The sequence below is a fragment of the Macrobrachium rosenbergii genome, chromosome 23, assembly GCF_040412425.1.
Source record: "Macrobrachium rosenbergii isolate ZJJX-2024 chromosome 23, ASM4041242v1, whole genome shotgun sequence".
In the NCBI taxonomy this organism is placed as follows: domain Eukaryota; kingdom Metazoa; phylum Arthropoda; class Malacostraca; order Decapoda; family Palaemonidae; genus Macrobrachium; species Macrobrachium rosenbergii.
Window position 1 is genome coordinate 32,681,523 of NC_089763.1, and position 24,332 is coordinate 32,705,854.

The following is a 24,332-nucleotide window of genomic DNA, read 5'->3' on the forward strand; positions in this document are numbered from 1 at the left end:
CCCAATCCCTTTAAACTTCGAAAAAGAGAGCAATCACAAAATACCTCAAATCCTCGACAAAAGGGAAACTCACAAACTCCTTCACCTTCTCCCGAGGGGAGAAATATCACGATCCTTCTCACCTTCCTCAAATAGAAAAATCTCTCTCTCTCTCTCTCTCTCTCTCTCTCTCTCTCTCTCTCTCTCTCTCTCTCTCTCTCTCTCTCTCTCCTCTTCAAAGGAGCTGAACGAGGTAATGATCGCCTCGCAATGGGCACTTACGAAGTTGATCGGGTGTGACGAACGGAGAGTTTGCCTTCGTCTGTGCTTGCAGGACGCACAGCATCGTTTCACTCTTACTCCGTTGCATGATGAAACTTTAAGAGCCAAGTGCTTGTATGCATTATGGAACATAATTAATAAATAGCATTTTCTAATCGCTTCTTTATTTCGTCTTTTAAGGACGCGTCTATATAGGTTTGTGTGGTCTTAAATTTACTCGCGTGATTTTTGGAGCGGTCTTAGTTTAAGTTTAAATATGTATATAGTATGTATGTATATATATATACTATCATACATACATACATACTACAATACTACATACTTAATATCAAATATATCAAATTCACGCTACCTCGGGAATATCCCCGATGGGGAATTATCACCGAAGGTGAATTTATAAGTGATAAATGGACTGGTACTGCCGAGTCTCGAACCCACGACACAGATACTTATCCAGCGACTCCAGTCGACCTTCTACTCGGCAGTACCAGTCCATTTATCACTTATAAATTCCCTTCGGTGATAATTCCCCATCGGGGAAATTCCCCGAGGTAGCGTGAATTTGATATTAAGCGACATTTGTAGCTTCATGATTGTATATAAATCACAGTGTGATAAAAATTTCATACATACATACATACATACACATATATATATATACATACAATATATATATAATAACGTATAACGTATGTATACGTGTGTATATATGTATGTATATAGCAACGTCAGTCATCTAACGAGTCAGTTGCTTTTAAGAAGCGGTACACTATACAGGTGGAAAAGACTATGACATAATACACAAGATACAACGACTTCATATTTGGTCTTCGCGATTAACTGTTGTCACCAAGGTCGAAACAAATCCAATCGGCAAGATGACAATACGCAACAGAAAAAGTGCAACGGCGATGACCTGCGTCATTTGAAAGCCGGAAACAGCGACAAAAACAGACTCCGCCAGCGCTTCTTAACATAAATAAAAATAAACAAACAAATAAATACTTAAATAAATAAGGACACGTCCTGAATCGAGCTCCAAAATCTGATCAGTTTCTTGGTTCGTTGCTCTAAACTCAAAAAAAAAAAAAAAAAAAAAAAAAAATCACTGAAGTGCACTGATGAATGTTTTTGCCAAGCAGACATGAATGGACAGAGCACTTCGAATATGTTCAAGTGTTTACACCTGAAAAAGGAAACAATGCGGTGCAATTTCACGATCATTACATGCACATCAAATCAGGTCCCCAAGAATAATGTTTGCCTACCAAAGCAAATGAAAGCAATGTTTAAAAAAACACAGCTTCAAAGGATGACAGAATCAATTTATCCGTTTTTAGTTTTCTGTAAAAGAAATCTATTGTGACGGCTTTGTCTGTCCGTCCGCAATTTATTCTGTCCGCACCTTTTTCTGTCCGCCCTCAGATCTTAAAAACCACTGAGGCTAGAGGGCTGCGAATTGGTATGTTCATCATCCACCCTCCAATCATTAAACATGCCAAATTGCAGCCCTCTAGTCTCAGTAGTTTTTATTTTGTTTCCAGTTAAAGTTAGCCATAATCGTGCTTCTACAACGATACAGGACACGCCACCACCGGGCCGTGGTTAAAGTTTCATGGGCCAAGGATAATACAGCATTATACCGAGCCCACCGAAAGTTACATTAACGTAGTTGAGATTCACTGTTATTGACTGACTGCCTGGAATTCTCGCAAAAGTTAACCTCAAGCATAAACAGAAGGAAATATGAGAACAGAAGAGTACTACTGTTGTATTTCTCTCTCTCTCCCTCTGACACATGTACGCGTATATAGCCACAGAATATTATGATATTACTGCATCATCATCTGTGTTGATGGGCACAGACTCATTAACTCTCTTTTTCGTTCTCTTAAACACACTCACATCGTCTGCGTATCAATATATTAGGTTATTATCTAATCTTTTAATGGGAACAGGCTCGTCCAACTGGAATATCTATCTCTCTCTCTCTCTCTCTCTATCTCTCTCTCATATATAAACAGTACATTTTATTAGTAGTTTAATATCTCCTATAAACAAATGGACTGTGCATTGCTTCCTAAGACTATATATCTTTTAATTCGAGAGAGGCAGTCTCTCTCTCTCTCTCTCTCTCTCTCTCTCTCTCTCTCTCTCTCTCTCTCTCTCTCTCTCTCTCAACATTTCCTCTCCGAAAAAAGGCGAGTGTTGCTTCTCCATTTCTCCGATCGTTTGAACTGTCATGTCGACTCCAGCCACACGATATCGCCAAAGATTTAGTGTCTCAAGAAGGCTCCTGCCGCATTTGCCGTGGAATCTCGTATTCGGGAATTCCTCTTCATTTCGGCTTTTCCTTTTTAAGCTTTAAATGGTTATTTTTGGTTCTGATCCTTCAGTAAATCATCTGCTTAATCTGAAGAGGTGATTATGACTCTGAACAACGCATAAGTGATCGGTCAAGGGAGAGCGTTAGAATGTATAGGGCGTTCGACTTTTGCAATAAATATTTTATATATATATATATATATATATATATATAAATATATATATATATATATATATATATATATATATATATATATATATATATATATATATATATATATATATATATATATTACATATATATACATATATATATATATATTATATATATTAATATATACAGTATATGTATGTATGTATGTACGTATGTATGTGTGGGTGTGTGTATGCATATATAAATGAAATTATTCACGATAATTAAACAGACTCTACTAAAATTAAAATAGAAATTATCAAAATCATATTATTTTCGTTTATTCAAAAAAAATTCTTCTCTAAAGGAATTTTCAAATAAAGACTTTAGAAAAATTTAGTCTTCAAAAACTGATGTGACCATTGCTGGGAAAAGTGCAAATCTTGTATTTTATAGGAATGAATGTGACAAACTGTCATTGTCAAATAAAATTATCTTATATTATTGTTTAGGGTTATAATATAATTACTCGTGTGTAAAATTTTACCCTTCTCTGGGTTCATCTTTTGACTTGAACCGAGATTATTCGAAATATATTTTTAGTCTTTATAACAATTATATTATTTTTATTAGTTTTTCGCCCAGTTATTATTATTATTATTATTATTATTATTATTATTATTATTATTATTACCTCTCGTGATAGAGAGTTTTTCTCCCAGTTATTATTATTATTATTATTTGCGACTGGACTTACAAAGAAGGGACACAATGAGGCCGGAGAGGCCATGGTTGGGCGGGTGAGTTATTCCAGATGAATAATAAAAAAAAAAAAAAGTGGGGATGGGGGGTGGAAGAGAATATGATAATCCCTATTGATCCAACTGTTAACAGTGTTCTTACATTTCCGATGAAGGGGAGTTTTCAAAACAAACACTAATCCATTTGATTGATTCAGTTATAAAAAACTGGGGTTGGCGTTCACAACGGATACGGCCGCCGACGCTTAAAAAAAAAAAATAAAATAAAATAAAAACTGGACTCTGTACAAGAAATTTTTTTAAAAATGGACTGTACAAGAAAATTTAAGAAAAATTGACTGTACAAGAAAGTTTAAGAAAAATTGGCTGTACAAGATCATTTAAGAAAAATGGACTGTACAAGAAAATAACAAAAAATGGACTGTACAAGAAAATCAATGGACTGTGCAAAGAAATAAAAAAACTGGACTGTACAAGAAAATAAAAAAAAACTGGACTGTACAAGAAAATAAAAAAAATGGACTGTAAAAAAAAACTGTACTGTAGAAGAAAAATAAAAATCGGGACAAGAAAGTAAAAAAACTGGACTGTCAAAGAAAAAAAAAACTGTACAATAAAATTAAAAACTGGACTGTACAACAATATAAGAAAAACTGGATTGTACAAGAAAATAAAAAAATGGACTGTACAAGAAAAAATGGACTGTACAAGAAAATTTCAGCATCCCACAACTTTACTTTGGTTATTATGCAAATAAAGACAATCTTTTCTTCTCTAATTTACTGGTTGGTGACCGAGATGTTTCATAAAGGCAGTGGTATGTTGACAAGTATTTCTCAGTTTTACATGTCTGTGTACCTTTGCTTGTTCCTGTTTTATTCAGCTCTCATTTTGATTTGTATTTTCTTGAATTTATTTATCTTTGATCTTTGCTTGTCTATCTATTATATTTATTCTTCTGAATTCACTACGTATACAGTTCCCTCCACAGGAAAAAATTTCTTTACTTCGAGACCTTCATAAAGAGTAAATGTCTTCTAAATTTTTCTCAATTTATTTTTTATTTACTCTTTTTATCTATTTATTTCTTTCCATTTAGATTTCATGTACAAGAGTAATTAATGTCTTATATTGATGTCCAAATGTGTTGAGATTCATATATAACCTACTTATAATTTCCTTAGCTCAGTTTTGTATTTGTTTCACATACGGTAATTCTAGCCAATGAAACTTCTTTTGTAGCTAAAGGGCCTTATGTGCTTACACTAGCGGATCCAGGGGGGTGGATACCTGGGCACGTGCCCCTCCACGGAAAATAATGACAAAATAATAATATTGAAGATTTAGATAATAATAACATAAATATATATAAAAATGGGAAAAATGCAAAATCCACTATAGAAATTTAAACGGTATACACACACACACACACACATATATATATACATATAATTTATGTATATGAAAATTGGTACCCCCCAACGAAATTTTTCTGGATCCGCTAGTGAGTGCTTATATCGCATAAATGGGGCATATTTTGAAAAATAACCCCCCAAAAAACAGAAAAATATTTAATGGCGCATATTTTTAAAAATAATTAAAAAATTAACAAAATATTAAACCTTATTTGTTTTTTATTTCATCTACCATCGAAGCGGACCCTCCCAATCTCATTCGAAGTAAACAAAGGACCCACGAATATTGAAAAAAAAAAACCCACTACAGCAAAAGTACACACACGATTAACGCATGTCAAGTAATATACGGAGGACATTCCCGTTATGGAAACTGCGCAGCTGATCGCATATTGGCGAGAAATGATATGCTGTACACACGAGGGGAGACTTGAATCGAGGGGACTTAGGGACGTGGGAGGGGAGACCGGTGAGGGGGGGGAGGGAATAGCAAGAGATAAGGGGAAAATGGGGAAAGGACGTGGGGGGGGGGGGGGGTAGAGAAGAAGACTGTGTACGAGCGAATGAGGAGATTTCAAAAAGAAAAGTCGGATCGGTAAAATGGTCACTCGAGCGTGAGAGATGATTGGCTTTTGTAATCAACAAGGCTTCCATTTCCTTTGAAACTTATCAGCGTGTACATACATACACACATACATTCATACACACGCATTATATATGTATATATGTATATATATATATATATATATATATATATATATATATGTATATATATATATATATTATATATATATATATTTAAGTATATATAAATATATATATATATATATATATATATATATATATATATATATATATATATATATATATATATATATATTTAAGTATAAGCCTACATCGTAAGGGTGACTTGATCTGAAGTGGTGACTTTACTGCCTCTTGCAGAGATGCTATTTGAATCCTTCTGGAAAGCACTTTATTTATTTATTTATTTATTTATTTATTTTGTATCTCAAGTACGTCATTCTCCGTTGGCTCGACACGGTCCGGTGGTACAAACCAGGCATGCCAGTCTTTTACACGCCTTACCAACACGGGAAAAAACCCCCGTGTTGGCATTTGGGCAACTTAATAGAAATCAACCTCCAAGAAAGTCCGTTTGATTAGTTTCCTAAAATAACGGCTGACTTGCTACAGTGTCTGGCAACAGTTTTCTGACGAGTAGTGTGGAGAGTGGCCATTTCTTTCATAGGTCTCGATGTATGAATGATAAAATCGTTGTGAGAAAAAGGCAATAATACACAATTTGGGAGTTAACACTTCATGAAAAGGTCCGAAAACCAGTATCATAGAGTGACAAAGACTTACAGGAAGAGGAGACTGAAAAGTCATATATGCAATCTGTGAAAAAAAAATTACCCATTAAGACTAAACATTAAACAATACTTTAAGAAACAGGACTCAAAATATACATCATTACATCACTGCACAGCAAAAGGCATTATGAAATCCTAAAAACCAAGTTTATCATAAAAAGAGATAAGAGAATTTTTGTAAAAAGATAAAGCTAACGTTGAGCTTAACATGTCCGTTATAAATACAACTGGTCTTTTTATAAAAAATAAAACTGTTCGATCCAGCCCCGGCTTTAAACTCGTAGAGCACACATAACTGGAGGACACTGACGCCAAACATGCGCGGGAGAGATTTCGACTTTATTAATAAAGTGCGACTTCCCTCGTGGAATAAAGTGGAAGACGAATAAGGAGCCTCACGCGTTGCAACCAAGCGATGGGATATCAACCGGTCGTTGCATCCATCCACTTCCTCTCTTTCCCGCCCTGGGAGAAAGGGTTTGCGATACTAAACCCCTTTAACCCAGTACTGATTACATTTGAATTTTCTCATGCAGTGTAAGGTTCATTTGAATTCTCTCTTCTTATACGTCAAAATGAATCAGTAAAGTGAAATAATATGTAAGACGTACGGTTTGTTGAAAAGTCAGCCTTATATATAGTAAAGTTATGATGACAGATAACTTATAATTCGAACAGAAACAACCCGTAAGTGAACAAAATGTACATCGTTATATATCAGTTGCAGATAATTATGCTTCCATATCCTTCGCTAATAATAAACAAAACGAATGATTTCGAACACAAACCAAAGAGAATATTATCAAAATCAATCGCAGTCACAAACACAATCTGCCATTCGCCTTACCCGAACGTAACAAATAACCTTGAACGAAAATCAAAAGCAGAACAATCCTTAATAGTGTGACGATGAAGTACAAGCAGAAAGCAAGTAAGAAATGCGCCGAAGTTTCTTCGGCGCAATCGAGTTTTCTGTACAGTCGCTACAGTGTATGATCAAGGCCACCGAAAATTGATCTATCTTTCGGTGGTCTCGGAATAATGCTGTATGAGCCGCGGCCCATCAAACTTTAACCAAGGGCTGGTAGTGGCCTATCCTATATCGTTGCCAGAAGCACAATTATGGCTAAATTTAACCTTAAATAAAACTTACTGAGGCTAGAGGGCTGCAATTTGGTATGTTTGATGGTTGGAGGGTGGATGATCAACATACCAATTTGCAGTCCTTTAGCCTGGGTAGTTTTTAAGATCTGAGGGTGGACAGAAAAAGTTCGGACAGAAAAAAGTACGGACAGACAGACAAAGCCGGCACAATTGTTTTCTTTTACAGAAAACTAAAAAATAAAATAAGAAAAAAAAAAAACACCTCAAAACCAGATGCCACGAAAAAGCCACCGAATCCCCAAGGCGTCAACCAAAGGGCTTGAGCCACGAGGGAATTCGCAAAAACTGGCTTAGAGAATAATAATAGAGATAAAACAAAATAACGGGGAAGAAATACAAGAAGCGGGAACGGAATGCCAGAATAACGGAAATGGAAAAGGGAAGGGGGAGGAAAGGCAGTCACGGCAGAAGGGTAAAGAATGGAAAAGAAAAAATGAGGAAGGGTGCAAGGACGAAAGAAAATGGGAGGAAAGGCGTAGAAAAAAGAAAAAAAAAAGAGATAGAGAGAAGAAAAAGATAGGAAGGGGTTCAGGATGAAAGAAAATGCGAGAGAGTAGACACGGAGTGGGATAACGCAGAGAGGGGCTTGATAAAAGGGGAAAAGGCGGGGAGATGTACAAAAAGATGAATAAAGTGATAAAATAATGCAAATAAATGTGAACGGAAAAGGGGAAGAACCAAAGCGTACAGAGAAGAGGGAAAAAGAAGCATAAAACGAAGTAATGGATATGATAAAGTGATGAGATATTATAGAGGGTTAGGCAGGCGGGACGGGATGGGAGAGGGATTAATAAAAGAGGAGGAGGAGGGGAAAGGAGGGAGGAGGAGGAGGAGGAGGAGGAGGAGGAGGGGGATTGGGGGGAGAGCGTTCTCGGGTGACTTGAGCACGTCCATTAGACGGATTAAGAAGCAATCACCGTGAAATGACCGCACTTACCTTGTCTAAACTGACACTTTTGAAATTGCGAATGTCCTTCAGTCGTGAGGCACGCGAGAGAGAGAGAGAGAGAGAGAGAGAGAGAGAGAGAGAGAGAGAGAGAGAGAGAGAGAGAGAGATTAATTTTATCAAGATATATTGGTAGTACAAATCACATAATCTGCTTGCTTAAAAGAGAATATGGAATACGGAGAGAGAAAGAGACTAGATGCACCTGTCAAAATAAGAGAGAGAGAGAGAGAGAGAGTGAGATTAAATTTATCAAGGTATCTTGGAAGTACAAATCACATAACCTGCTGGTTTACATGAGAATATGGACAGAGAGAGAGTGAACGATGCAGGGAGTTTACATGATTAAATAGAGAGAGAGAGAGAGAGAGAGAGAGCGATTAATTTGATTAAGATATATTGGTAGTATTAATCACATATTCGTCTTGTTTAAATGACAATATGGAATATGGAGAGAGAAAGAGACTAGGTGCACCTATCAAAATGAGAGAGAGAGAGAGAGAGAGAGAGAGAGAGAGAGAGAGAGAGAGAGAGAGAGAGAGAGAGGTTAAATTTATCAAGATATCTTGGAAGTACGAATCACATAATCTGCGAGTTTACATGAGAATATGGAGGGAGAGAATGAACGATGCAGGGAGTCTATATGATAAAAGAGAGAGAGAGAGAGAGAGAGAGAGAGAGAGAGAGAGAGAGAGAGAGAGAGAGAGAGAGCGCTGCCTGTATCAAATCAAAAGGTAGTCTTAGGACATGGTGCATAGTCCACATGTTTATAAGCGAGAGAAAATAAGCTATTAATAAAATACACGTTCTGTGAAAGAAAGAATGAGGGAATCCCATTTGACAAGCTGTCCGCATTCAAAGAGCAGATTATAGCCCAATATAATGATCCGCAGACGATGTGTGTACAGCATTATGAAAGAGCGAGAGAGAAAGTTAATGACTCTGTGCCCATCAACATAGATGATAATACAATTCTTCTTCTTTAACGTGGTGTTTTCCCATTTTTGTATGGGGTAAGCACGATGCCTTCTTTTGAAGGACTTTGATTTGGCTTTGGGGTAGACCGTATAGTCCCGATCGGCTGCCCTGCCTGACATAGATGATAATACAATAATAGCGACTATATTCGTGCGTCACAGAGAGAGAGAGAGAGAGAGAGAGAGAGAGAGAGAGAGAGAGAGAGAGAGAGAGAGAGAGAGACCGGGATTTTTTATGCATCTCATCATGATGGGAAAAAATAACCACAAAACACTATTTACATTACGGCCGAGTGCACATTTGCCTTTAGGCGTCCGAAACAGGAACGAAAAAAAACAAAACAGATAATAACTGAAAGCATTAAAAATTTAAACCAATTACAGATAATATAAAAAGCGAAATTACAACTTCACTGCCAAATCGAGTCAATAACTGGCCCAGGGCAAAAACAAATAAATAAGTAAATAAATACAAAATGTAAAATGGTAAAAAAAAAATCAACGTTTGCCCCAGGGCAAAAAACAAAAAATTAATACAACACGAAAAAATGGTAAAAAATCAAATGAAACAACTAACACTACAAAAAAGTATAAATGAAAACATTAAACAGTGAATTCTCTACCTGGTAAAGATAGAATCTGCCCAAGGGCACCGGTAATAGAATACAAATAAAATCTTAAAAATAAAACAGAATAAATAACGAGAATGAAACAGTGATACTACAAATCATCTTAATGCAAAAAAAACCGGTATTGACTTCATTGCCAAGTACAGTAGAGACAGAATTTGCTGAGAGGCAGCAGAAATTAAAAATTAACAAGTAAAAAATGCGCCTAAGTTTCTTCGGCGCAATCGACTTTTCTGGAACAGCGTATAAATGCTGTATGAAACTCTCAGCCGCGTCCCATGAAACTTTCAGCCACAGACCGGTGGTGGTCTGTGTTGTTGGCGCCTATAGCGGTGCCAGAAGAACGATCATAGGTAACTTTAACCTTAAATGAAATAAAAGCTACTGAGGTAAGAGGGCTGCAATTGGGTATGTTTGATGATTGGAGGGTGGATGATCAACATATAAATGTGTAGCCCCTCTAGCCTCAGTAATTTTTAAGATCTGAGGGCGGACGCACAGACAAAAAGCCGTCTCAACAGTTTTCTTTTACAGAAAACTAAAAAAGGAAAGATTAAAAAACACAGTAACTCATAGTCAACATTCAACTTAAAGGATAATGATGTCTGTCCTGACAATATAATTAAAGCATCTTATTGACACCGCACTACATTTGGTCCTTCGAGTTTTTTTTTTTTCTGAGGAAGGGCTGCCATCTCGTGTCGAAGGGTTCAAGAATTCTTTTTAAAGCTGGTACTCTCTCTCTCTCTCTCAAATAAATCAGATATCAGATAAAAGACCTCTCAAGATTCCGTCCAATATTCTCGCGTTCCTCTTCTCTCGAAAGAAGGAGAGAAAGATATTAATATAAAGCAACATATTTAGAGAAATAATCCGGGCACCCTCTCTCTCCAGAGCTATTAATAAATGGCAAAGTATTTTAGTGTAATATCCAGGCAACTCCTTCTCTCTCTCTCTCGCTCTCTCTGTATAGATCTTGACAAAAAATAAAGCATTCCTCCTTCATAACTAGCCAGTGATTTATATACCTCCACAGACGAACAAATTCAATTGCACAAATTAATCGAACCTGATCATTACTGATTCTGAACATTCGTTCAGGACAAAAAGTTTTTGTGGTTAATATTTTAAGACCTACAGTATATTCTACCTCAGTTGAATGTTTCAGTAAGGACGAAGTGTGAATTTTACATTAATAAAATGTATAAAATACACACACACACTATATATATATATATATATATATATATATATATATATATATATATATATATATATATATATATATATATAAGATCTATAGACAGAGAGAGAGAGAGAGAGAGAGAGAGAGAGAGAGAGAGAGAGAGAGAGAGTGTTGCCTGGATATTACACTCAAAATATTTTGCCATGTATATAAATATATTGTTCTGTGTCCCTTTTAATTTAGTTTAGTCCACAGAAGGATGGACGAAAGCTTTAAGCTTTCATACACACACACACACATATGTGTGTGTATATATATGTATACAGTATATATATACACATAGTTTCTGTTGTTCTTAACCAGCTTGCCAGCCTTTCTTATATATATATGATTTGTAGAACACAACCGTCTCTTAATTTTTGTGCACCGGGAGATTGCATTAAAACCGTAATGAATCACTGAAGAAACAAAAATAACCAAATAAAAACAAATAAATAAATAAAATAAATAAAATAATTTATTATTGCTGTGGTAGGCTGGGCCCGCTCGCTGTCCGTTATTATCTTGTCTAACCAGATCATTACGTTGGCTTCCTTCTGACGTCAGTGTATTGTACATGTTTATTACGCGGCGCCCTCATTACCCGCAATACAGTACTCATGAATTGTCGTGAAGGTCATTTATTCTGACAACACACTGCTCGTAAACCGGCGTTTATGTTGGGAATAAATGACTGAATAAATGAAAAAAAATGAAATTATCGTGCTGATCGCCGATTTTTGTTTTCGTAAAAAGTTGGGTGAGAGAGAGATTACTTACTGGTCACATCCACTGTTCCGTGTATTGTAATACACAAAGACTCTTAACTTCTTGAAGTTGTGTGTGTGTGTGTGTGTGTGTGTGTGTGTGTGTATATATATATATATATATATATATATATATATATATATATATATATATATATATATATATATATATATATATATATATATATATATATATATACTGTATATATATTTATATCATAAGCACCAACAATTATAACGGAATAAAATTTCACACAAATGTAAATAAATTATCTTTACTGCTTTTCTACAATAATGTAAAAAAAATATATATACAAAACCAAATATCAGCTTGCCGTGAATGCGCAAAATCATTGCACCACCTTTATAACAGGAAAATGACTTTTAAAGTATTACCAAACTTCACCCCACCAATAAGCAATTATGCAAAAGTTATACGAAAACATGACTCAACAATTACCAGGAGTTTTCACTCTGCTGCTGACAATAATTCCTACTGAAAATACCGTATGAATTACATGTATTTTCTGCGGAAAATACTAAGCGAGGGGTTGGGGTGACATTCAAGCGTATTATGTGTGCGGTAAGGACTGAAAGGGAGAATGTGGATATAAGCAAAAACGCAAATAAAAGTAGTAGTAGTAATCAAGTAAAAAATGCGCCGAAGTTTCTTCGGCGCAATCGAGTTTTCTGTACAGCGTATAATAAAAGCCACCGAAAGTAGCTCTATCTTTCGGTGGCCTCGGTATAATAGTGTATGAGCCGCGGACCATGAAACTTTAACCACGGCCTGGTGGCGGTTTGGCCTATATCCTTGCCAGATGCGCGATTATGGCTAACTTTAACCTTAAATAAAATAAAAACTACTGAGGCTAGATGGCTGCAATTTGGTATGTTTGATGATTGGAGGGTGGATGATCAACATACCAATTTGCAGCCCTCTAGCCCTAGTAGTTCCCAAGGTCTGAGGGCGGACAGAAAAAAGTACGGCACAATAGTTTTCTTTTCAGAAAACCAAAAGGGTTGGTTTAGGAGAAAGAATAGACCAGCGGTTTGAGGTAATTTGGTTGGAGAGAGAGAGAGAGAGAGAGAGAGAGAGAGAGAGAGAGAGAGAGAGAGAGAGAGAGAGAGCAGGAGGAAAGGTTTAGGTAAGATGAAAAATGCAATTCTGAATGATTATTAGGGTGGGCGTTGAAATCTACGAAGCGAGAGAGTACGCAAGATACAAGAGACTAATAATGTGTGTGTGTGTGTGTGTGTGTGTATAGTGCTATCATGGGAGGGGGGTGTCTAACGCGCTGCTGATAAGCTTAAGAAGATATATCAAGAGGGTGAAGTTCGACGCACAAGAAGTTCATCTTTGAATTGCCAGTAAGTGTCACCTTGTTTTTTCCTAAAACCGACCTTATCAAGGGAAACGGTTTATTTCGCAATGTGTGTGTGTTTATATATATACTTATATACATATATATATATATATATATATATATATATATATATATATATATATATATATATATATATATATATATATATATATATATATATTGCATATATATACATATATACTGTATATATATAAATATATACATACAAAAAAATTTACAAAATTCTCCTAGTAACAACATTACATTTTAAACAGATGGGTCCATTTATATATTCGGTTCTGGGGGACGTCAGATCGAGACCAGTTTAAAAAAAACAAAACTGGTCTCGATCAATTATTCCTTTCACTAGCAGCAACACAAGCAACAGCAACAGGAGTCAACGTAGCAGTAATAGTAGTAATATTAGTATTACCTGCAAGAGAAATTCTAAATCATAAAATTACTATCATCCTCATCATAATTATCATCACTACAGAAACAATCAAACCCTTCAGAGAGTTTCAAAGTGTCTGAGAGAGAGAGAGAGACCACAATAACACCACAATTCCAGCTGAGCTCTTCCAGCGCGCTGTAATGGGCACTGCCGACCGTGGGAGGAGTGAGTGGATTACGCTGGTACCTGCCATTACGCGGCGTTATGGGCACAATTACGCGCTGCTGCAGAAATGACATCCCCGAATGGGTTTCCTTGTACGCCGTTCGTTTTACTTAGCGAAGGTGGGGTGGGAAATGATAACGCTTCTACGATACTACTACTATGCGGTTACTATTATTACTGCCTAAGAATGAATGTGAAAATAATATTCACGGGGAAATAATAGTCACGGCAACTAGTTGACGTGAAGGAGAACTGCTATAGTATTACTATTACTACGAAAGAATAAATGGGAAAATTACATTCAAGGGAAAATAATAGTCACGGCAACTAGTTAACGTGAAGGAAAACTCCTTAGTGTCACTAATACTACAAAAGAATGAATGGGAAAATAATATTCACGGGAAAATAACAGCCACGGCAACCAGTTAACGTGAAGGAAAATTGCTACAGTATTACTATTACTACGAAAGAATGAATGGGAAAATAATATTCACGGGGAAATAATAGTCACGGCAACTAGTTAACGTGAAGACAAATTGCTATAGTATTACTAATATTACGAAAGAATGAGTGGGAAAATATTCACGGGAAAATAATAGTCACGGCAACTATTGTAGTTAACGTGAAGAAATACTGCTGTGGTATTATTACTACTACGACAGAATGAGTGGGAAAATAATATTTCCGGGAAAACAATAGTCACGGCTATTGGTTAACGTGAAGAAAAAATAATATATTTTGCTTTTAAAATCATTATACCTTGTTTTCAATAGCATCAATACCGCTGTTAATAAAGAATACATGAAGAGAAGGTTATTTATGAAATTTGGTTGGCCAAGATAAAAAGCTCTAGAAAAGAAAGGATACTGGGACAGGACGCTGGGAGAACGCAACCTTTAGTACTGCCTACAGTGCACCATGCGAGGTGTCCTGACGGCACTATTTCCCTATGGAGAGAAGGATTATAAAGGTTACATAACTAAAAATTACTACACTGTAATCTACAAGAAAACTGGACACTTACTATAATTGTAATAATAACACCTTGAAATGACCCAAGCATAACAACAGACACAGTAAACTAATGGTTTAAATTACATTTGCATAAAAACAAACTCGTCATTACGGCAGCTCTTCACAAATAACGCTCGCAATGACTGCACGGAAATCAGAACGTAATGGCGTTGATACATGAGCAATGACTCGTCAAAATTATGAATCATTAATTTGACGGAAAATGACGTATTCTACATTAAATGCGTTTCTGATTCAAATTACGTTTATTGCTATCATTAGGCATTACGTGTCAGGAATATTTTTCTCTTTTTTTATTTCACAGGCTAAGATTTATTTTCGTAATTTATTTACTATAAATCTCCGGTGCACTGTTTGTCTTTTGATTAGTGAAATTCAGTCATTTTGGTATTGGGGAGTACTTGGAAGGGTGACCACCGCCTGAGTTTCCTCTTGTTTCCTCTTTTTAAAGGGAAGGGTATATGTCACCACTTCAGGAGAGATCAGTTCGATTGGTCGTTCGACTGGTCAAGACAGTCTAGAGTACAATTTCAATAAGGCCAAATGCCTTCTGCTACAAGGAAAAACTGACATCATTAACGGTGACCATCGACAGAAGAAAGTAGTTGGTTCCAATTTTGTCCCAGGCTCTCACAGATATCAGAAATTCATAACAGGACCTTTCTTAGTTCATACATCAATTTTACAGTTGTTTCTTTTCGAAAAAAAAAAAAAAAGTTTCACGTAATTACTGCTAAGGAAAATCGCTGGATATGTAGCAGATCGCCCTTTTGAAATAAACGGATAATCAAGAATGTGAATTTAGAAGGAACATCGACATGCAACATGGAAAGTACTGATGATGATTACAACAACGACAACTGAGGTAGGCTAATTAAAAGTTATACAGGAGAAGATACAAAAATTACAATACCATCTACACGATGTTGATACATAAAATGAAAGTGATGATACGAAAATAACAATAGTTAAGTTAATTATGCCTTAGTTTAACCAGACCACTGAGCTGATTAGCAGCTCTCCTAGGGCTGGCCCGAAGGATTAGATTTATTTTACGTGGCTAAGAACCACAGCTTACTGTGGAATCCGAACCACATTATGCCGAGAAATGAATTTCTATCACCAGAAATAAATTCCTCTAATTCTTCATTGGCCGGTCGGAGAATCGTACGCGGGGCCAGCAGGGTGCTAGCTGAGAACGATAACCACCCGTCCAATGAGGAACTAAATAACGATAGCGGTTGTTAAATAAACCAGTTAAAGAATAATAAAAATAGTTATTTGGCCATCAACACTTTCTGCGACGTAACACTAAGACTGCCACCAACAATAATAAAAATAAAAATAAAAGCCTCACTCCTAAAAACTTATCAGTGATGATATTAAAATAACACTACCAATTATTACAAAAAAACATGACACAAAAAAAAAACATAAAAAAACATAAAACCATCATAAAAAAAATAATAAACACACATCAAATTACTTACACGCCTATGACTTAGGCATCGAAGATAACAATCGTTATAAAATCATGAACACCAATAACGATGAAAACTACAATAATAATAATAATAATAATAATAATAATAATAATAATAATAATAATACTGGCAATAAACCCTTTCTCAAACAATTACTATTGAAAGAAATCGCTGCATCAGCTGTACTGATCTAGTATAGAGTCTTCTCTATTTTCGAAGACTCTTTACAAGATCAATGCAGCTGATGCAGCGATTTCTTTCAATAATAATAATAATAATAATAATAATAATAATAATAATAAAATGATGATGCACTCAATCTTCGCTCTACCAACTAACTGTGAACCCCATCACAAAATCAACGGCTGAATCGGAACTAAACCGGTCGTTATACCACGACGCCAACTGATTAAAATGTACATCCGCTATCGGTTATAGATCGTTAACAACGAAGCGATTCCCTCGGGATGATCACATACAATTTTCCAATAATGGACACTTAATAAGGGATGGTTAATGACGGAAAGGTGTAACTATGGAAGATTAATCGTCCTGTGGAACGGGAGCATGGATGGAATAGGGGATGAAGAGTTAGGTAGTTGTGATGAAGGAATATGTGAGTTTATTATGAAGACAAGAGGTATGATTGTGGAACTGAGGAAATACAAATGGAATGGATATTATGATAAAAGGCGGTGGAATGGAAAGATACAAGTATGATTAACTTTAGATCAAATTTTCATTCATTAACATACACAAAATATGTCAATGTCAGTATGTACTTTCACACAAACATAAGGAGCTATACACGCTCATTATTGCCCGTCTCTCTTCTCTCTCTCTCTCTCTCTCTCTCTCTGTTTCATAAATATATATATATATATATATATATATATATATATATATATATATATATATATATATATATATATACACATATATATATATTATACATGTAATATATACACATCTTGAGAGAGAGAGAGAGAGAGAGCAATGATGGAGGATGAAAGTTCAGAGCTGTAAAGAAAAGAATGGCCCCGGGTGGGGATGAGGGGTGGGGAGCAGGTTGGGGTTTAGGGGTGTTATGAAGCTCTGCCATTGAGGAGGTGAGGGTGGGTAGAGGAGGAGTGAGGAACCGCTATGGAGCAATCACGATCAGCGGTTTTTTTTATTTTTTCTCTTTTTCTTTTGTGGTTTTGATCAATGACGGGTGATTGCGAAAACAACTGTGAGCGTAAATCAGAGTTCAGTCTCTGCTCCATTCCCACCAACTGAGAGAGAGAGCTTCGGGCATCGCTTGCTGCGTTCGTATGCGCACGCGCAGAGCCGACGCGTCATTAATCGCATGACGAGAACATAATGACGCAATGACGGATGGGCTGGCGGAATGATGAAGAATGACAAACGTAATGAAGCTATGATTGATGGGGCTGCCGTAACGAGTGGGAAATGAAATGAAGATAATTTTGAAGTATTGGCTGTGGAAAAAAAATTTTTTTTTTTTTCAGAATGATTTTAACTTTCCTAGCATGAAAATCATTAATGAACATCATTCGTGTGTGTAACAAGGTATTGGAAGAAAATATATAACTGGATATACATGTTCACGAATATGTACACTTATCTTTTTATACATGTATACATATATATTATAAGTACAAGTTTGATACAAAATATTTCACACTGAAGGTAACTGACTTTTTGATAACGCACCGTGGATACACTTTCCTAAGTTATGCTTTGGAATTTTTGCAAGCAGAAAATGCTTCTTATACACTTGTAAAACAGAGCTTAGGTTTTCACATTGCTCGCCATGTCTCAGCGGTTGAAAGGACATACGTCCGCAGTGATGCCAAACACATTTCCCTCAATTTTGTCTTCTTTGAGAAGCCCCTCAACGTCTCTCGTAACAGCTGTGAATCCCTTGGTAGAGGAAACCATTCTGAACTTGTTAGTGAGTTGACCTTTTCTGAACGAGGCGGAGACAGTCTTAACTCACTTTTCCTTGGAGGTCTAGATTTCAACTGTCTCCAGGCTGCTAAGCTTTATACACTGTTCTTGCAGCAAGCAATAGTGTATTTCCTGACGCTTATAACAAGTCTGGTTCTCTTACGGATTAGAAATTATACAGAAAACGGGTTCATCGCAATGTTCAGACATCAAGCCATTCAGCTAGGTGTTATTTTCACGGGATGCTAAAGGAATTGGAATCGGAGTGTAAAATTAGGCCAAAGGCCGAGCCTTGGGACCTATGAAAGCAAAATGAATGAAAGAGGTTGCTGCTATAGGGGCCGAAGGGATGATGCAATGGACTTGAATATTGCCGACAGTGCACCGTCTTGGTGCACTGACAGCACTAAGCCCCTACGGAAACGGAATGCTAACGTGAATTCAGCTGAAAATGCTTTACACAGATACTGCAGCTTGCAATAATGTATTTATTGCCATCTTTAATTAGTTTGGTTCTTGTATAGATGAGACGTTATCCAGCAATAGGTTTCTTTCGAAGATAAACAACAGGAGATCCGGAGAATTCTAAGGTTTGTGCACACAAAAATAAATGGTGTCATATTCGTGAAAGTGATTGTGTGCTAATAATGAGTAAGCCTAACCCTTTGCAACAAAGCATTACCGGATTACAATGTTCGGTGACGTTTTCTTATACCTCCACTGCAAGACTTCAGAATTTTCTCCGAACTTCCGTTTTCCATACTTAAAACCTTCCTTCCATCCATAAAAAAAAGTAAATTTATTCTGCTTCCTTCGGAGATATACTCGCGTTTTCCTACTTCATCCCCCATCTGTCCAAGAGCAGTTTCGAGACTTGCAACAATTCTTCACAAAAGCCAGAAAGCATAAGAGAGGGAGACTAAGCGTTAGAAGATTCCCCCTTCCAAAATCACGAAAAATCCCAAGAAACATTCTCTCTCTCTCTTTCTGTGACAAGCATACACACACAAACATAAATGCAACAAACACCTACTATAATTTACCGGCAAAACCCCTAATACACAGAAATGAAAACAGACCCAGCAAACCGCTTGAGGGACCCCGGTGTTACCACCTCACCATAAAATGGGTAATGACCTCCAGGAAGTCAACGTATGTTTGCGTTAGTCAGTGCTTCTAACGATACGAACAAAACAGGCATACTTTCTTGCAAAATCTTAAATTAATGGAAATAAGAAGGGTTATGTGATGCAGATATGAAATTACTAGTTCACCTCTCTCTCTCTCTCTCTCTCTCTCTCAAACCCGGCGGGTACCACCCCCTAACTACCCCGTTCGTCAGTGCCTCTAATGATATAAACACAACATGCATACTTAGCGATCACATTCTTAAATTAATAGAATTATGAACATGAGTTATGTGATACAGGGGAAATTATCTCCCCCAAACACCTTTCTCTCTCTGTATGTTCATGGCAAAAATACTATCGACATCCACGGCGGCAGAAAAAGGTGGGTCTCCCCCCACCCCACCCCCAGCACCAACAAGTTCACCAGTGCCCCTAATGACAGACCGGTTTCAAAAGGGGAGTGTGAGAGGCTATGAATCTCCCGACCGCAGACCTTAGAATTACCGCTGAATTTTTCAGGCGCTTTCCCTTCAATCTTGCGGCGTTGCCTGCTGCTATATGCAGCCACGGCGACGCTTTCTTTATCCAAGCCCTCTCATTTTCGGGACTCTGCGCCAGTGTCTCATTTCTCCGGTACAGTTTGCGTGGTGGAGAGAAGAGTTCATATTCAGCGAGACAAATCATCTGTCAATACTGTACCTTTCTCTCTCTCTCTCTCAGTCGTATGTGCAAGTGTCGCGTGCCATTCACGCTGTATTGCAGTGACTGCTAAAACTTCAGCCTCCGATCTATCTCTTGTGGCCTACCCACTTTTTTTTTTTTTTTTTTTGAGGGGGGCTAATCTTGTAAATACTCGAAGATTATGAGTTCGACAAATAACCTAATCTTATTATTGAGAAATAAGTTGAAAAAAAAAGAAAGAAAAGGCAGTATACATAGAAGCTCTGGCGTCCCGTTAGAAATAAGGAAACGCCATTTTCTCTCTCTCTCTCTCTCTCTCTCTCTCTCTCTCTCTCTCTCTCTCTCTCTCTCTCTCTCAGCAAAAGCGGCGTCGGGTTGAAAACTTATGGTTTCTTCTATTCAAGGAAGATTGAATGAAATGCGATCATTCTCAGCCAAACCAGTTTTTGTATAGGCTGAATACGAGCGCCAATAAATGCAGAATTCTACAAGCCCTGAAAATCCCTTCACATTTCGTAAACCTTGCCAATCGAGAGAGAGAGAGAGAGAGAGAGAGAGAGAGAGAGAGAGAGAGAGAGAGAGAGAGAGAGAGAGAGAGAGTGAATACACGTGCAGCTATTTGAGAAAACCCTTCAGCAAACATCGTGCAGAAGACGAGAACTTTCGCATAACGAAGCTTGATGGGAAGAATGTCAAAAGATTCATATTGTTCATCAACCAAGCTTCCTGTGTTGATGAGCATGACATTTTCATCTTCGTGTTCCCAAAACCGACCTTTAACTACATTTGATTCGGCACCAACGTCTGAGCATAAAAAGAATATATATATATATATATATATATATATATATATATATATATATATATATATATATATATATATATATATATATATATATATATATATATATATATATATATATATATATATATATATATATATATAAAACTTAACAGAAAATCAGTTGCCAAATATGGCTTAGAAATATTATGCCAATTTTAAAAACGTGACAGGTCTTGTCATAGTGTAACTCTTTTTATGTCAGGTTTCCAAAAGCTTAAATTTCCCATTACAAACCCAAAACCAACGGTCAACCCCTGGGGTGGGCCTCGAACCCCCAATCCTTGACTTAGGAGGCCTATGCCTTATCTAATCCATTGGGCTACAGGGGCCTTTTGTCCATCGTCATTGGTTAGTGCACTGTCCTAATTTTCATTAGTTTGATAGTGTTAAATTACTGGAAATTTAAAACCTACAATGTAACCCCTGGGGGGACTCGAACCCCCAATCCTTGGCTTAGGAGGCCAATGCCTTATCCATTGGGCCACAGGGGCCTTGTACCCATCGCCATTGGTTAGTGAACTTTGTCCTAATTTCATTTGGGGTTAAATTGTTAGAAATTTAAAACCTATTGTATACTGTAACCCCTGGGGGACTCGAACCCCAATCCTTGGCTTAGGAGGCCAATGCCTTATCCATTGGGCCACAGGGCGTTTGTACCCATTCTCCTTGGTTAGTGAACTTTGTCCTAATTTCATTTGGGGTTAAATTGTTAGAAATTTAAAACCTATTGTATACTGTAACCCCTGGGGGGACTCGAACCCCCAATCCTTGGCTTAGGAGGCCAATGCCTTATCCATTGGGCCACAGGGGCCTTGTACCCATTGTCCTTGGTTAGTGAACTTTGTCCTAATTTCATTTGGGGTTAAATTGTTAGAAATTTAAAACCTACTGTATACTGTAACCCCTGGGGGGACTCGAACCCCCAATCCTTGGCTTAGGAGGCCAATGCCTTATCCATTGGGCCACAGGGGCCTTATACCCATTGTCCTTGGTTAGTGAACTTTGTCCTGATTTCATTTAAATTGTTAGAAATTTAAAACCTACTGTATACTGTAACCCCTGGGGGGACTCGAACCCCCAATCCTTGGCTTAGGAGGCCAATGCCTTATCCATTGGGCCACAGGGGCCTTGTACCCATTGTCCTTGGTTAGTGAACTTTGTCCTAATTTCATTTGGGGTTAAATTGTTAGAAATTTAAAACCTACTGTACACTGTAACCCCTGGGGGGACTCGAACCCCTAATCCTTGGCTTAGGAGGCCAATGCCTTATCCATTGGGCCACAGGGGCCTTATACCCATTGTCCTTGGTTAGTGAACTTTGTCCTGATTTCATTTGGGGTTAAATTGATAGAAATTTAAAACCTACTGTACACTGTAACCCCTGGGGGGACTCGAACCCCCAATCCTTGGCTTAGGAGGCCAATGCCTTATCCATTGGGCCACAGGGGCCTTGTATGCACATTGTCCTTGGTTAGTGAACTTTGTCCTGATTTCATTTGGGGTTAAATTGTTTGAAATTTAAAACCTACTGTACATTGTAACCCCTGGGGGGGACTCAGAACCCCAATCCTTGGCTTAGGAGGCCAATGCCTTATCCATTGGGCCACAGGGCCTTATACCCATTGTCCTTGGTTAGTGAACTTTGTCCTGATTTCATTTGATGGGTTAAACTGATAGAAATTTAAAACCTACTGTACACTGTAACCCCTGGGGGGACTCGAACCCCCAATCCTTGGCTTAGGAGGCCAATGCCTTATCCATTGGGCCACAGGGGCCTTGTACCCACTGTCCTTGGTTAGTGAACTTTGTCCTGATTTCATTTGGGGTTAAATTGTTAGAAATTTAAAACCTACAGTACACTGTAACCCCTGGGGGGACTCGAACCCCCAATCCTTGGCTTAGGAGGCCAATGCCTTATCCATTGGGCCACAGGGGCCTTGTACCCATTCTCCTTGGTTAGTGAACTTTGTCCTAAGTTCATTTGGAGTTAAATTGTTAGGAATTTAAAACCTACCGTATACTGTAACCCCTGGGGGGACTCGAACCCCCAATCCTTGGCTTAGGAGGCCAATGTCTTATCCATTGGGCCACAGGGGCCTTATGCACATTGTCTTGGTCAGTGCACTTTTCCTAATTTCATTGGTTTGATAGTGTTAAATTATTGAAAATTTAAAACCTACATTGTAACCCCTGGGGGGACTCGAACCCCTAATCCTTGGCTTAGGAGGCCAATGCCTTATCCATTGGGCCACAGGGCCTTATGCACATTGTCCTTGGTTAGTGAACTTTTTCCCAATTCCATTAGTTTGATGGAGTTAAACTGTTAGAAATTTAAAACCTACATTGTAATGCCTGGGGGGACTCGAACCCCCAATCCTTGGGGCTTGGGAGGCCAATGCCTTATCCATTGGGCCACAGGGGCCTTATACCCATTGTCCTTGGTTAGTGAACTTTGTCCTAATTTCATTTGGAGTTAAACTGTTAGAAATTTAAAACCTACTGTATACTGTAACCCCTGGGGGGACTCGAACCCCCAATCCTTGGCTTAGGAGGCCAATGCCTTATCCATTGGGCCACAGGGGCCTTATACACATTGTCTTGGTTAGTGCACTTTTTCCTAATTTCATTGGTTTGATAGTGTTAAATTATTGAAAATCTAAAACCTACATTGTAACCCCTGGGGGGACTCGAACCCCCAATCCTTGGCTTAGGAGGCCAATGCCTTATCCATTGGGCCACAGGGGCCTTATGCACATTTTCTTGGTTAGTGAACTTTTTCCCAATTCCATTAGTTTGATGGCGTTCAATTGTTAGAAATTTAAAACCTACATTGTAACCCCTGGGGGTACTCGAACCCCCAATCCTTGGCTTAGGAGGCCAATGCCTTATCCATTGGGCCACAGGGGCCTTATACCCATTGTCCTTGGTTAGTGAACTTTGTCCTAATTTCATTTGGTGTTAAATTGTTAGAAATTTAAAACCTACTGTACACTGTAACCCCTGGGGGGACTCGAACCCCCAATCCTTGGCTTAGGAGGCCAATGCCTTATCCATTGGGCCACAGGGGCCTTATACCCATTGTCCTTGGTTAGTGAACTTTGTCCCAATTTCCATTTGGTGTTAAATTGTTAGAAATTTAAAACCTACTGTACACTGTAACCCCTGGGGGGACTCGAACCCCCAATCCTTGGCTTAGGAGGCCAATGCCTTATCCATTGGGCCACAGGGGCCTTATGCACA

At 37.7% G+C, this 24,332-nt stretch overlaps 15 non-coding genes across 15 annotated transcripts; all 15 read right to left on the reverse strand.

Moving 5' to 3' along the window:
* Positions 1–21,510: 21,510 nt before the first annotated feature.
* On the reverse strand, positions 21,511–21,583 carry TRNAR-CCU (transfer RNA arginine (anticodon CCU)). Its single transcript has one exon. It is a non-coding gene; the product is annotated as a tRNA-Arg (tRNA).
* Positions 21,584–21,830: 247 nt separating this feature from the next.
* On the reverse strand, positions 21,831–21,903 carry TRNAR-CCU (transfer RNA arginine (anticodon CCU)). Its single transcript has one exon. It is a non-coding gene; the product is annotated as a tRNA-Arg (tRNA).
* Positions 21,904–21,991: 88 nt separating this feature from the next.
* TRNAR-CCU (transfer RNA arginine (anticodon CCU)) lies at positions 21,992–22,064 on the reverse strand. The gene has a single exon. It is a non-coding gene; the product is annotated as a tRNA-Arg (tRNA).
* An 82-nt stretch (positions 22,065–22,146) lies between these two features.
* Positions 22,147–22,219, reverse strand: TRNAR-CCU (transfer RNA arginine (anticodon CCU)). Its single transcript has one exon. It is a non-coding gene; the product is annotated as a tRNA-Arg (tRNA).
* Positions 22,220–22,307: 88 nt separating this feature from the next.
* TRNAR-CCU (transfer RNA arginine (anticodon CCU)) lies at positions 22,308–22,380 on the reverse strand. Its single transcript has one exon. It is a non-coding gene; the product is annotated as a tRNA-Arg (tRNA).
* An 88-nt stretch (positions 22,381–22,468) lies between these two features.
* On the reverse strand, positions 22,469–22,541 carry TRNAR-CCU (transfer RNA arginine (anticodon CCU)). The gene has a single exon. It is a non-coding gene; the product is annotated as a tRNA-Arg (tRNA).
* Positions 22,542–22,794: 253 nt separating this feature from the next.
* Positions 22,795–22,867, reverse strand: TRNAR-CCU (transfer RNA arginine (anticodon CCU)). The gene has a single exon. It is a non-coding gene; the product is annotated as a tRNA-Arg (tRNA).
* An 88-nt stretch (positions 22,868–22,955) lies between these two features.
* Positions 22,956–23,028, reverse strand: TRNAR-CCU (transfer RNA arginine (anticodon CCU)). The gene has a single exon. It is a non-coding gene; the product is annotated as a tRNA-Arg (tRNA).
* Positions 23,029–23,116: 88 nt separating this feature from the next.
* On the reverse strand, positions 23,117–23,189 carry TRNAR-CCU (transfer RNA arginine (anticodon CCU)). The gene has a single exon. It is a non-coding gene; the product is annotated as a tRNA-Arg (tRNA).
* Positions 23,190–23,277: 88 nt separating this feature from the next.
* TRNAR-CCU (transfer RNA arginine (anticodon CCU)) lies at positions 23,278–23,350 on the reverse strand. Its single transcript has one exon. It is a non-coding gene; the product is annotated as a tRNA-Arg (tRNA).
* Positions 23,351–23,602: 252 nt separating this feature from the next.
* Positions 23,603–23,675, reverse strand: TRNAR-CCU (transfer RNA arginine (anticodon CCU)). Its single transcript has one exon. It is a non-coding gene; the product is annotated as a tRNA-Arg (tRNA).
* An 89-nt stretch (positions 23,676–23,764) lies between these two features.
* TRNAR-CCU (transfer RNA arginine (anticodon CCU)) lies at positions 23,765–23,837 on the reverse strand. Its single transcript has one exon. It is a non-coding gene; the product is annotated as a tRNA-Arg (tRNA).
* Positions 23,838–23,926: 89 nt separating this feature from the next.
* TRNAR-CCU (transfer RNA arginine (anticodon CCU)) lies at positions 23,927–23,999 on the reverse strand. The gene has a single exon. It is a non-coding gene; the product is annotated as a tRNA-Arg (tRNA).
* An 88-nt stretch (positions 24,000–24,087) lies between these two features.
* On the reverse strand, positions 24,088–24,160 carry TRNAR-CCU (transfer RNA arginine (anticodon CCU)). The gene has a single exon. It is a non-coding gene; the product is annotated as a tRNA-Arg (tRNA).
* Positions 24,161–24,249: 89 nt separating this feature from the next.
* Positions 24,250–24,322, reverse strand: TRNAR-CCU (transfer RNA arginine (anticodon CCU)). Its single transcript has one exon. It is a non-coding gene; the product is annotated as a tRNA-Arg (tRNA).
* Between the last annotated feature and the right edge of the window lie 10 nt (positions 24,323–24,332).